This window comes from Equus przewalskii, chromosome 19 (assembly GCF_037783145.1).
Source record: "Equus przewalskii isolate Varuska chromosome 19, EquPr2, whole genome shotgun sequence".
NCBI lineage: Eukaryota > Metazoa > Chordata > Mammalia > Perissodactyla > Equidae > Equus > Equus przewalskii.
The window spans coordinates 18,148,945-18,161,289 of record NC_091849.1 but is presented as its reverse complement, the minus strand read 5'-3'; the positions used below and the strand labels follow the sequence as shown (position 1 = coordinate 18,161,289).

The following is a 12,345-nucleotide window of genomic DNA, read 5'->3' as shown; positions in this document are numbered from 1 at the left end:
TTCATGACAGTCTCTTTAGTGCAGAAGAATCTTGGAGCTAATTATATAAAGTGTCACCAGGCTCTCTGTTTAGATCCTGATGGGGCCTTCTATTCAACCTTCAAACATTCCCAATAAAATTTCTATGCTCTGCTTCTGGGGACTCAAGGCAGACCTTATACCGCCCTCTGCTCCTAGATTTCCTAAATTACAGAGAAGTGGGATCTCGTTTTGTGGAGATAAGGAAATAAAGGGGAGCTGAAATTCCCCAGGGAGAAGCAGTGGCTGCTGTGGTGAAGATTATCCAATCAAGGGGAAAGAAATCAGAGAAAAGAAGCAGCCACAGCTGGAGGCCTGGTTATGGGATTGGAGAGTGCCTAAATCTTTGCTCAAATTCTTTTAAGAAATCCTAAAACCCTTTCTCATCTTCTTCTCCTCCATTTTCAACCTGATCCCATCCCAAAAATCTTAGAAAGATCCTATTTGACAAATCGGTTTGGGATCTTTGGAATTCAGTGGGCAGAATGTAAACCTCACACTGTAGACTTTTGCTTCTTGAAATTTTGCTTCCTCCTTTGGGTTGAATTAATCTCCTACTGATATTCATTGTTCTATAGTTTTCGCAGCAAGAGTTTGTGGATGGTAAGTTTTCCCAGAATGTTTTTCTAAAATTAGTATCATCTTACTTTTATTTTTTGGAATCATTTGGCTGGTATTTAAATTCTAAGTTCATAGTTATTTTCCCTCAGTCCTTTGAAAAATCTCATTTCTTTGTTTTTTGACTTCTTTGTTGCTAAATTTTGTTTATTATAAGTAATCTACCTCAAATCTGCAATCTGAACTCATCATGGCAATGGTGGTGGAGGTGAGGGAATAGGATGTTAGAGAAAAGTGCTAAATCTCTACGTGCCAGATCCTATGTGAGAGACCCTTACACACTTTTTCACTTTACTCTTTTCAAATATTGTTTTCCTAAGTATTACATATTTTCAAACATACAAAAAAAATAACATCCCTGTATTTGCCATCCAAATTCAACATGTTAATATTAATGCTAATATTTTGTGACATTGATAAAGATCTTATTTTAAAATATAGAAATAAACTTGCAGACTACATTGAAATATTCCCTCTTCACCCATCCAGTTAGACTTCCTCTCTCCTTTCTCACTATTCACCTGAAGAACACAGGAGTTGTCTACCTGTCAACAGCATAGGGTTTAAGGTGGATGTCAAAGATGGCCAAATGGTGGACAGCAGGAGAGATGCCATGACCATGCCAAGCAAGTACAGGTAAGAGATATCTGGGCATGGGGAATTTCTGAAGAATCCATAAATGTGCCCTTGGAAAGAAGGGGAGCAATTATGCATCTGCCAGATCCAGACTACAGTTATACCAGAAAAGCAACACCATTTTTGCCCTTACTCTACTCCCTCCCTTTCTCCAAGAGCGCACAAGTCTTTTAAATTAAATCAATATTACTGATTCAGTCATGGTCCCAACAGGAAACAGATGGCACTCTCAAAACCGTATAAATTGAGGAGGGTTTATTTACAACAGGACTGTTTACAAAGATATCGTTATAGGGGAACCACAAGAGACAGTAAAGTGACCCAGGGCTAGTAGCAGCTGGGTAGTTAAACTCCAGGCCCAAAGAAATGAGCTGAGGGAATGCTCACTGGAACCCAGAAGGAAGGAGAGTTAGGCAGAGTCCGCTCCTTTGAGAGGAGCTGTAAACTGAAGTGGGACCTATCCAGCCTACCTCTTAGGCTGAATGCCAGGAGAATAAATCTCTTAATATCAATTTCCTAACTCAGTTTGATCTTCTGCTGTGGCTCCATCATGAAGCCAGGGGGCACTGGAACCTATTTACATAAATCTGTGCAGGTCAGCCATAAGTGTACATACCAATAATATTTTCGCAGCGTTACGAAGTTTTGCTATGTGGTGTTTCATTGTTTAGCTCTAAATACTTTGCGAGCTCTATTACCATTTCTGTGACCCAAGAATTATTTACAAATGAATTTCTAAATTTTCAAATGTGTAACTTTACGGCTATCTTTCGCAACTGAATATGACTTTTCTTGCCTTAAAATCAGAAAACATGGGCTCTATTGTATATATTTTTTACTTCTTGAGTCTTTTGTGACCTAGGGGATGGTCAATTTAAAAATGCTTGATGTGTGTTGGATAAGATTATATAGCGGGTAATTATTGATTACAGAGTTCAAGATATGTCCATTAGATCTAACTTGTTAATTTTGTTGTTCAAATCTTGTATATTCTGACTTTTTCCTTTTTGTATTTTTCTAAGAATTTTAGTTTTATTTGCTTGGTGATTTGATTTTTGCGAGTTTGGTCAACATTTCTAACTTCATGTTTTTCAGTTTTTTATTGCAATTCTGTCAATTTATATGTTTATATAATACATAATTATATAATTAAAATTAGGTCGTTAGGTGCCAAAAGAACTTTGCATTGCTATGTAAATCTTGCAAACATTCCCTTCTATCATTGTAATACTTTTCTTTGTCTTTAATAAGGTTTTCCTGGAATTCTATTTTATCTGCTATCAGCATGGCTAAAGAAGCTTTATTTTTTTTTATTTTATTTTTTTTTTTAAGATTTTATTTTTTCCTTTTTCTCCCCAAAGCCCCCCGTACATAGTTGTATATTCTTCGTTGTGGGTCCTTCTAGTTGTGGCTAAAGAAGCTTTATTTTTGATCTCCAAGATATTTTTCATCCTTTAATTTTCAAACCTTTTGTGTTTGATGTTTTAGATAGCTCATAAACATCATGTAGCTGAATTTTACTCTACAATTTGGTCACTGACAAAAAATAAGCAATTCAAATATCTATTTACTTTTATTGACATTACTAATATATTTGGAATATGTTTGTTCTTTAACTCTGTTTTTCTTTGCTTTACTCTTCTCCTGCCTTCTATTGAGTTGATCAAACTTAATTCTTTCCTTCCTTCGTTCCTTCTTTCCTTCTTTATCTTTTCTCTTTTTAAATTAGGTTGGAATTTATATATTTATTGATTTTATTTCTGTTTTCTTTGGCATTCTTCATTCTACAATGTCTAAAGTTAAATAATTTTTCCGCTATTCTCCTACAAAAATAAGGACATTAAAATCCTTTAAACTTTCCATTTTCTATTTTGTTATTACTATTTTGTGTTTCATTTCTACCTTGTTCACAAACCCTGCCGTAATTATGTATTTTAATTATTACAGCTATTTAGAGCTGATGCTTTTTTAGTTTTAATCATCAGTTTCTTTGTTCATTTTTCCTTTGTGAATACTTTTTCCTTCTTGAAATTTTGCTTCTTCCTTTCTGTTGAATTCCTCTCCTACTGATATTCATTCTTCTATAGTTTTTACAGCAAGGTTTTATGGATGGTAAATTTTCCTAATACTTTTTTTCTGAAAAAGTATCTCATTTTTACTTTTTGGAATAATTTGGCTGCTGTTGAAATTGTAAGTTCACAGATTTCCCCTCAGTCCTTTGAAAAACCTTTGTCTTTTGGATTCTTTGTTGTTAATTTTTGTTTCTGGTAAGTAATCTGCCTTGTGTTTCTGGTGCTTTTAATGTCTTATAAGATTTTGGTTTCCTCAGTTTCTTTTCATATGTTTAGATTTGGAATTGTTTTTTTTTTAATTTTTTTTAAGATTGGCACCTGAGCTAACAACTATTGCCAATCTTCTTTTTTTCCTTCTTTTTCTCCCAAAAGGCCCACCCGCCCCAGTACATAATTGTATATTTTAGTTGTGGATCCTTCTAGCTGTGGCACGTGGGATGCTGCCTCATCATGGCCTGATGAGTGGTGCCACATCTGTGGCCAGGATCCCAACTGGCGAAACCCCAAGCCACCGAACTGGAGCATGCAAACTTAACCACTCAGCCACGGGGCCAGCCCCTCAGAATTGTTTTTGAACCTTTCTCAATATGCTTCTTCAATCTGAGAACTCATGACTTTCCTCAATACGAGAAAAATCTCAGCCATTATTGTTTTGAATAAGCATTTGTCCCAGTCTTTCTAACTCCTTTTTCTGGAAAACCTATCATTTGTATTTTGGTCATTCTCCTCTGTCATCTATATATTTTGACAGCTCTTTGTTGTTGTTATTATCATTATTATAGTATTCTGCGTAATTTTCTCCTATACATTATCCGTTTCACTAATTCTCTCTGCAATTGTGTTTTTCTACTGTTTGACCTGACCATTGAGTTTATTTCAATGACTAATATTTCTACTTGGATATTTTAGAAATTTGCTTCCCTCCCTCCATGGAATAATAATCTTTTATTATGGTTTTTATGTTCTCTTTAGTCCCTTTAATCATCATGTTCAATATATTTATTGTATTATCTCTTTCAGATATTCTATTATCACAAATTCTAATTTTCCTATTTGTTTCTGATGACCGTTTTTCATGGCTGACCGTTGCATTGGATCACTGGTAATGTTTTAAAATCTAAACTTATCTTCATGGAACTGGTTTTTCTGTGGTAGCCTCATTCCTCCTGAGTTTTGTCCTCATAGAAGAGTTTTATTTTCTTCTCTTACAAGGTTTAGGATATCTTCAATTTAAGATCAATTTTTATGCAATAATTTATCATTTGTGATTTTTTTTGAGGAAGATTAGCCCTGAGCTAACTACTGCCAATCCTCCCCTTTTTGCTGAGGAAGACTGGCCCTGAGCTAACATCCATGCCCATCTTCCTCTACTTTATACATGGGACACCTACCACAGCATGGCTTTTGCCAAGTGTTGCCATGTCCACACCTGGGATCTGAACCAGTGAACCCCGGGCCTCCCAGAAGCAGAACATGTGAACTTAACCACTGTGCCACTGGCTGGCCCCCATTTGTGATTCTTGAATTGTGTTGGTTACAAAAATTCAGATCCTTTTTTTTTTCTACTAGAGTCTCAGAGTGGACTTTTTCTAGTCTAGTTTCTATAGAGGGAGTAACTCTTCCAAGCACCCATCTTCACACAGAGGTCTCAATTATAGGTCTTCACCTTATGGGCTCAAGGCCATGTCTCCTTTCTCCAACATGGACATTATAATTCTTTTAGCTATCTGTTTGGTATATATTTTCTTTTAATGTCCCCTAGGCCTCCTTAGCATTAGCAGAACTCAAAGCTCTGATTCTGACTTCCTTATTTATTTTAACAGCATGTAGATTTTTCTTCCTTTTATTTTGAGCTTTGTTATACTAAAAGCATCATTTTTGTTATATTATATCTTGTATTTATGAGTGTTTGAAGGAGAAGGCAGGTGCACATTCCAGCTCAGGCAACTATAATTCTTGCTCTTAATATATTTGACAACTTTGTGAGGCAAGAATATTTTTAATGCCTTTTATAATACCTCATGAACATCTACAACATGCAATGTTTAAATTCGAGGAATACAGAGGTATACAGAGGTGACTAAGATGCAATCCATAATCTCAGTGACCTGCAAATAATCATTACAATTAAAGGTGCAAATTTCTAAAATAGAAGTATGAATAAATAATACTGGAGCACAGAAAGAAAAATCTAGCTCTCCATTTTTTTTTAGAGAGGAGAATTGAATTTTAAAGTACTGATAATGACTTGCCCAATTTCAAGCAGGTATTAAAGATAGAACCAGGATACACACACCACTGTTCTAACACAAAATCTAGTGCTTTTTAAAGCAGCAATAGCAGCTACAGCTTCAATATAAAGCTTACATTGTGAGCAGGGGGAGAGTTGACTTAGAGTGCTGGTTACATCTCAGATTTATGATGAATAAACATTTACTAATTAAATACTCTTTAGAGAGTCTCACAACACTCCTATTTGAGAAGAAAAATTTTTGCTCTAAGCCTGAGCTTTCTCCTGACTCTGTTTACCCAGCACGAGGACAGAGAATTCAGGGGCTAAATGAAGGTGGATTGTAAACCAGATATTTGGATTCTAGAAAGTCTGAGGTCATAGAAAACAGCAGAAAAGAAGGCCTAGTAGGGTGACAATTTAATTCTAGAGTAGAAGCTTGATAGAATTTTATACTCAGTGGGAGGGAGAGAGATAATATCTGGGACAGTTTACAGCCTCACTAAACAAGGACTTCACATTGAAAACATCTTGGAAACTACAGCCAAACCTCCTGCTGTTCCCTCTTATTGATGAGCATAGAGACTTTTCCGAGACCTCACCTTAATTTCCTGCCCAGTTGGCAGCCTTTGAATTTTTCAATAAGTTTTATGTTAAAGTTGTTTTTTTCCTCTTTAAATGCCAATTTTGTTGTGTGATTATGTGTATGGTTTTGATCTGGAAAATGCTCTGAAAGGTATTAATTGCTACATCTGATATTAATTTAGAATAAAAAAACAGAAAAGAAGGGGAAGGGAGATTTGCTACACTGATGATGTTTTGTAACTAATTTGGTTTATTGGGTAGGAAGAAATGTCAGGAAAGTCTTAAGTATTCACTTTAGCAAATACGTCTGATGCCTCCTATTAACCTACCGCGGTTTTCTTCTCAGAAAATAATGGATGCATAGAAAAAAATCTGCTTAGGAGCCTGTAGTCCTCTGTGTGGACTGGCCAACTTGGCCCCGTAGTTCAAACTTGGTTGATTGTCAGATTTCACAGACCTATCTACAGGTGCTCTGTCTTAGGGTCTTGAAAGAATTTCTACTTTCTTAACATTTCCAGTCACCCACTATTAAAATACAATTCCTTATCAGCTAATCATTTAGGAGTTGATAGCTATGGTTGATAGAAACATGAATCAAAGAAAAGGAATTTTTTAGAAGGACAACATAGGACGTTGAAAAGAGGTTGGAGGCATTATTTTTGTGTCATATGTGTGTTAAGTTGAAAATACATCTTCAGCCCAGATCTCTTGCCTTTACTCCAGATATATATTAAACCACCTACTGGACACTCCATCTGCTGGTTGCACACATGCCTCCAACTCAGTACATCTAGAACTGAATTTATTATCTTGCTACCACTCCCCCTATACACATCTGCTTTTCTCCTTATATTCCTTAAACGAGTAGGATGGCAACACCATTTAACCAATCCCCAAAGCCAGAAACTTAGGCAAAATTTTGACTCCTGTGTTGCCCTTTCCAAGTCCCACCTTGTAATATTATAATTTGCTTTCATTTATGGAGCACATCCTATTTGCTAGGCTCTGTAGTAGGTGATAGATATATAAATATATATGTCATCTCATTTAATATTAAGAACAACCTTCTGTGCAATCTGTTATTGTTCCATTTTCCAGATGAGGAAACAGAGGCTCAGAGAGATTAAGTAACATGCTCATAGTCACGCAAGCAATAAGTGACAGAGTCATAATGCATTGCTTTCAGTTTCCTGAAAATGCCTCAGGTGGTTGCCTAGAACTTTTCTTCTCCACCTCTTTGCCTGACTAACCCTTCCTACCTTTCTGACAGGACTCATCTTGAAATGCACATCTTCCATGATCTCTGGTCTTCCAAGCCTGCTCTGGATACATCTCCCATCCCCACTCCCCATATCTCTTTCCCTATAATTGTCCTTAGTGCAGTGCCTTGTAGCCTTGTTTATTGCCTACATCCATTATATTTTAACCCTTATGAGGTTGAAGACTGAGCTATTTCCTCGGCTATCAAATCCCTAGTTGATAGCATGTAGCAGATACTAAGTATTGGTTTAAAGAATGGAAGAGTGATGGGAAAATAAGAAACACAAGTTCAGTTGACTTTTGAATTGTTGCTGAGGGCTAGCCCTTCAATATTTTCCTTTTCTAGAATTATTGCTTGTCCTTACAGCTGTTCTATCTTAGTTCTCATGTGTTAAACTCATTGCCAGATTCTACAAGTTGCTCACCTGCAGGGAGCAAATACAAGTATTTACCTTGTTTATTTAACAAAGCAGAATATTTTGCTTTTTGATGTTCTATCATATAAGCTTGGAAGGGACATGGCTTTCTTGTTTATCTTTCCTTCGTGGTACCATTTCATAGGATTATGGAGTGTCAGTGTTCAGATGGAAATTAGAGGCCATTTAATTAAATCCCTCAGAGGAAATGGAATCCCAGAAAGACAAGGCAATTTACCTAAGATCCTGTTGCCAGCAAGCAGTAGCCTGTTTTTATTTTATTTACTCTATGCCTCTCCATAGCTTTGCCTTTCTTGGGATCAGGTTGATCTCCATTTGGGAAGGTGGCCACACCTACTAGTTCAAGTTCTACCAACCTGCCTCTGGACACTCAAGAGGACTTCAGTGCTATGCTTCACTTCTTCAAGGTCAACCAAAATGCTGACTGCAGGATTAAAAGACGGCCTTCCCATTATCTGGTATTATAACCTTAGAGCAGCCAGCAGAGTGACCAGTCACACTCTAAGAGGCAAAAGACTGAACAGAACAACAGCCAATTCTGTCACCCATCCAAGGATTTGTGGCTCAGCCATGACATCTGGCAAAAGGATTTGCAGAGTCCAGCACTGAACTCACTGAAGCCATGTACTCACATCTGGAGTCTAGACTGAGTGGCTCTCTTGTTTGGGCTCACAGCCTGTTCACACCTCCTGCACCTCTCTCTCTGGCTCTCTCACTTTACCCTTTTTCACTTTGCCAAAATGATTTTTTCTATCTGCCTCTCTCCTGATTTCTTTTCTTTTTTCCTTTGTATTTTCATTTTTCTTTTCCAAAATCACTTCTTGCTTAAGCTTTTCCAGATACTCATGACAAACATCTTAAAGCAAAGGTTTTCCTAACGTGGAGGAGTATATTGGGCTATAATGTTAAAACGGATGGTGTCCTAGCAAGCTTCTGGTACAAGGTCTTCTACTAACCAGCTGCATGACCTTAAAATCTCTGTATCATTCCAACTTGATTTTTCTTATCTTTTAAATGAAAAATCTGGACCACATTTGCCATATTCTGCATTTCTTTTTAAAGCTACAGAATCCTTTCTTCAAACAAAATCTTATGAGAAAGATCAATATGGAGAAAATAATGAAGAAAAACTTTTCTGGTTAACATAGGAGTGGGGGCAGAATAACTGTTCCACTTTCAAGAGTTCCTAATGGATGCTGGGAGCAGTAGATCTCCTGGAGTGCACAGTTGGAAAACTCCTGGCATGGATCATCTTTAAGGAGTATTCTATTTGGAATGTATGGAAAAAACAATAGTGATCATCACATATTCTCTTTGCTTTCTTACATTCCTCAGCCCCTTGCTGTTAGGCAATGCAGTGTGAATGGTTCTGGTCAATGTGGGCAGAAATGATTTGTCACCTATAAGTTGAGACAAAGAAAACTCACATATGCTTCTTCATACTCTCTTCCCTTGCTACTGTGATAAAAGAGTCTGCCTCTTGCATGGGGTGCAGCTATAAGATTATTGGCCCCTTGTCAGCCTGGATCCGTGAATGAGTATGTGGAGCAGAGACTCTTGTGGTACCATAATGCATATGCTGTGATTGAAATATAACCTGTCAATGTGTTAAGTCATTGGGATTTACGAGTTAACTTTTATGCTGGAATAAAGCTAGCCTATGTTTATTAAGGTAGCAGCCAAGGAGAACAAGATCAAACTCTCTATCATGTTGGTCTTATTCAGCCATTTGCATGTGCACAACCATCTTTTTCTATGGGGTTATACCATTAGACAAAACCAACAGTCTCATACTGGTTTATTTGAATGAAATTCAGCAGAAAAGAGGTCTCCCAAATAATATAAATAGGAACAATTTGAATATTATTAATCTAGAGCTTTTCAAATCCAAATAATTTTTAAACACAACTCTTTCCCAACATAGAATCCCATACATTTTTATAGAATCCTACACCTTGGATATAAAATGTTAGAGCTATCAGGGCATCTTTGGATAGGTAGACATCAGAATACGCTGGAGCAGAGGTCGCCTTCTCATTGTAATGCATGACATCCTTCCTCAGGTTTTCTCTGTTTCCCCTGTCTCACCTCCATTGTCCTCTCCCCACACCCCCATCACCAGCTGGGGGCATTGCTAGCTGAGTATTATTATTAGCAGGTGTGAATACTTCAGCTCCTTCCTGGAGACAGGAGGGAAGTGGGGATACTCTGAGTTACATGAGTTACAGTGAATCCCTGAGTCCCCCAGTAGGATTAAGCCCAAGTTACTCAATGGGTTAACTGGTATAATAACACACTGTTTATTGGTTGCCTTCCTTTCTCTGTCTCACTCCCTTTTCCTCTATTGTTATTTCCTGGTATCACACTCAAGTAAATCACTTGCACTTGAATCCTTATCTCAAGATTTTAACTTAGACTAATACAACAGCCATTTAGCCCAACCACTCTGGCTTCCATAGGTTCAAATCTTTCCTCTCTCTAGGAGATTTCTAAATGCCATGGACTCATTGGATAAGTGGCAATTTCAGGCAAGTGGGTGGGCTTTTGCAAGTGGCAATCACAAGAAGTTTGAGAGTTTTTAATGGAAATTCAATTACACCTTCTACTGTGGAACCATAGATGTGCCTCCTGATGTGTTTTGCAATTAAGGAGATTGCTAGAACTCACCTCTCACTCGTTAAAAAAATCTTATAAGAAGATTTTTACATAAGATGTTTTTATGTTGCATCTAGTATTTCCATTTGTTCACTGTGGAGGTGCATTGTCACATGACCAATGCCCCCAAAGCATTCCTGTTTTTCTGGGTCAAAGTTGTTCAAGGTTCTTGGGAGAGTGTTTGGGTTGTGGAATGGAAAGGACTAATGGATAGAAAGAAAAAGAGTCAATATACTGAGGAGATCCACATCAAATAGTTTTGTGTATTGGAAGCATTTGAGTGAGTGAATTGGGAAAATGATGTTTATAGCCACAGAGTGTAATGTCTGACTATATGATTTCAGCAGTGGCACGGTAACAAGTCATAACAAATTACAAGGTGTGGCCACAGAAGGAGTGGCTTAAATGAAGTGGGGTCGATGAAGATAAGAGATCAAAGAAGTGTGTGACTTTGTAGTGGGGTTGTATTTCTAATCTGTGTTAGTAATGAACTTCATGTTTCTAAATGCAAAGTGCACTTCTCAGTATGTATTTATTTCAGTTGATTTCTCAGAAGTATTGCCTTTGTCTATTGCCTTTTTCTGGCAATACACTCCCCTTGGCTCTATGGTTTCACAATTTTAGGAGTTTCTTTTCCTTCTCTTCTCTGTATATATGCTTTGCAGTACCTATTTTTAAAATGTTGCTGTTCCTTAGATGTAAGTCCTGCACACTCAGTAATTCTTGGCCAACATTTTTCCCTAAGCATATTGACCCCCATGGTGTTAGTGTCCCACTATATGCTGATCAGTCCCAAATCAATGTCTCTAGCTCTGACTTATATTCTGAGCTCCTTCAGTAAATCTTTACTTGGATATCTTACTGGCACCTCAAACCTAGCATGTTCAAAGCAGAATTTTACACAACTCCCCCTTGAGCTCACCCCTCATCCACTCAAAACACTACTTCTATTTTTCTTTTCTCTATCTCAATAAACAAGAACTCTGGGACCTAAGCTCCACTAAGCCAAGGACTTTATAAGTTTTGTCTACTGATGTATGCCCAGTAGAACCATGACTAAAAAAGAGTAGTTATTAAAAACATATTTGAATCAATGAATTCTTGACTCTTCCGTCCTCTAAAAAATCAATTAAAAAGTCCTATTAGATCTGGCTCTGATTAGTTGCTTGCTAAATTTCTGTCCTCATCAGAGTACAAAAACTCAGTAGGAATCCAATAATAGGAAGTAACTTTATCATGTCATTATTCATAGCACCAAAATTTGATGTTAATATATATGACTCTCAATAGGGGAATAATTAGTCCCATGGTATAACTATGTAATATTATTACATGACTAATAATAGTACTTTAAAAGAACTTTGATCATTATGTGAAAAAAAAATTTTAATTTTTTTTTTAAAAGAAGCATGTTACATTTTTTTAAAAGAGGCATGGACTATTGCAAATATAAGATATATTTAGTAAGCATATATAGCTATATATATTTAAGGTGTAAAAAAGTGGTTAGGAGAAAATATAGCAAAATGTTAATACAGATCTGTAGAATAGTGGGTGATTTTTATTTTATTCTTTATGCTATTGGTCTTTTCCAAATTGTCTACAAATAAGCATGCTTTACTTTTATAATAAGGAAAAATATATGAAATTAATATTTGTATGTAATAGAATAAAGTCTAAGCATTTTGTCCTTACTCTTTTTTGGTATTTTTTATTTTCAGAGTTTTCTTTTACAATTAGTGAATTTTACAGAAAACACTTTCTTTTGATTTCTAATACTGGAGCCAAATGTTTATTTTACTATAGAAGTATTATATGGCTTCTTTTATTTCCT

General features: G+C 36.5%; 1 long non-coding RNA gene across 2 annotated transcripts in view; it reads right to left on the bottom strand.

Moving 5' to 3' along the window:
- The window catches only part of LOC139077270 (uncharacterized), a 271,627-nt gene that overhangs the window by 84,587 nt on the left and 174,695 nt on the right, over positions 1-12,345 (bottom strand). The window lies entirely within an intron of this gene.